This window comes from Oratosquilla oratoria, chromosome 2 (assembly GCF_046742065.1).
Source record: "Oratosquilla oratoria isolate Oo_2021 chromosome 2, ASM4674206v1, whole genome shotgun sequence".
Lineage (NCBI taxonomy): Eukaryota > Metazoa > Arthropoda > Malacostraca > Stomatopoda > Squillidae > Oratosquilla > Oratosquilla oratoria.
The window spans coordinates 77,237,321-77,239,820 of NC_134778.1; the positions used below are offsets into that span (position 1 = coordinate 77,237,321).

A 2,500-nucleotide genomic window follows, 5' to 3' on the forward strand; every position below is an offset into this window, starting at 1 on the left:
TAAACTCCAATTGCAGTTCTACATACACTCTCTGAAGAAGTTCTACGCGAACGAAACGTTAGAGTGTATAGGGTTCCGAGCCTTCCCCTGTGTTTATGTTCTCCATCATCCAAATAATTTGTCTAAAATACTTATCAATATATATATATATATATATATATATATATATATATATATATATATATATATATATATCTTATGACCTTGGTCCAACTCGCTGGAGGTAGGGTTTGAACTGCCGTCACCTCGACCACCACCACAAGTAGCGACGCTCTAAACCGGTCAGCCAGCAAGCATCCCCAACTTGAGCTAATAATCTAAAAGTATCAATACAATGTTATTCCATCTCCATTAGATACTCTAGGTAAAATGAATAGTCTCTGAGACATCTATACATTTAAGTTACATAGATATATATGACAGTATCTCTAATTATTATAATTATTGTTATTGTTGTTATTATCATTCTTAGTAACGTATCATTGAGCATTTTCCCCATCCTAAGAGGGATAGTCGAGTCAAAGGACCCACCCTACACCCTTCTCAGCACCTCGTGGATAAAGGGTCATCCCTGTTCCCGCCACATCCCGCGGGTCAAAGTCAATGCAGCAAGACACAGCTCTTCCACATCAAGGCCCAACAGCCAGAGGTGGTTCACCCAGACTCGTAGTAATTTATTTGAATTAGACAAATTTAGATTTAAGAACGAAATAAGCAGGAACCGGTTTACCAATAGGGTGGTTAACGAATAGGATAGACTTAGTAAGCATGTAGTGAACGCTGAAAGTATTTTTTGTTTAAAGAGAAATTTAGACAACTTTATGGGTGAGGATAATAGAAGGTATTGGACATGGAACTCTACTTTATTCTTATGTTCATCTGTTCACACACACATTCACTCGGAAATTTTGCGGAGCAGACAAGAGGACTATCCCCGTGAGGAGTATCATTTATTTATCCATTTACAAACACTCTCCATCCACTCCTATCTCCCACGCTCCCTTCGTTGCTTGACAGACATTCCTCTTGCATCCAGCTCCCCCCTCTGCCCCATCCATCCGCCTCATTCTTGGTCATCCTCTCAAGTTCACTCCATCCACATTTGCTTTCGATAATTTTGCCAGACTTCTCCCCCACTCGTTCTTTCCATGTGCCCAAACTCTCTCAGAACTCTTTGATCTATCCTATCCAAAAGCTCTCTTTCCATCCCTGCTCTTTGTCTCATCACCTCATTTTTTACTCCATCTATCTTCGTAAAAACAGTCATATTTCCCAGACATTTAATTTCAAACACATTTAGATTCTACCTTTCCGTCTCCCTCAGATTCCAAATCTTTGTTCCATAAAGAGTCGTGAGCATGGTCACGCTCTCATGCAACCTTCTCTTTGTGTTCATCAACAGATACCTATCTATTATAACACTTTTCATTCCCCATACTTGCCTCTTTTAAGGTACGTTTAGCTCGTTGCAATTATTAGCTTACCACAGCCAATGGCGGATTACGCGCCATCATACCGGACATCGTATTTGGGTAAACGCGTTGGTAGGCATGGTTAAGATTATCAGCCTCGTACTTTGCAGCTCAAAGCAAAACAACCCCACTCAAAACAAAAACAAAAAAATGGTGCAATAATCGCGGCGAGCAAAACGTACCTTTACTCTATAAATCACCTCCACCTCCAATCCTTCATTCACATGTGACCTCAAATATTTGGAACTATTTCCCTTAGCCTCTCCTCTTTCAAGTTTATGTCCAACCCGCCATCATCTCGTTGTACATTTCATTACCTTAGTTTATGTACATATTTACTTTCGTGCAGTATATATGTCCTGTGTATTTCTCGTTTCAGTGAGTGTTATATCTGGCGGTCTTGGTACTAGTTATGACACTTTTAAAGATAGTTTATTTGCATTTTGAGTTTGTCCTTAGTAAATCTATTGTAGGATTTATTTGTAAGTTCCTTGTACCATTGATTTATGTCTTATAATGTAAGCTACTTCAAACCCATTTTCTATAAAAGAGATCGGATCTTGAAGAACATTTCGTGATTCAAAGAAAATTTAAAGAATATATCATACATCTATATTTTCAAAGGAATGTTCTAGATATAAAAGAAATATACAAATTTAGAAGTAGTTTCTTTACTAGTTTAATTATAGGTAATGTACATTTTCTGAATAAACCCGTTAATGAAACAATAAAACTATATTATTGTGTGATATAGATGTTTAGCAAAATACTCTTTTTTAGAAATATTTACATAGTCTGTAGAAGCGTGCTAATAAAGTAGCAATGGATTTTAATTGGACAAATTTAAATTTAAGGAGGAAATAAGCAAGAATTGGTTTATCCACATAGTGGTTAACGAATAGAATAGACTTAGTTACCATATAGTGAGTTCTGAAACTATTGGTTGTTTTCAGAGAAGGTTAGATAAATTTGTGGATGGGGATGATAGGTGGTAATGGATATGGAACTGCATAGTGTAGGCTTTATGG

The 2,500-nt window shown here is 37.0% G+C and overlaps 1 protein-coding gene across 2 annotated transcripts in view; it reads left to right on the forward strand.

Annotated features, from left to right (window-relative positions):
• LOC143040363 (uncharacterized) overlaps window positions 1-2,500 on the forward strand; it is a 28,831-nt gene that overhangs the window by 5,675 nt on the left and 20,656 nt on the right. The window lies entirely within an intron of this gene.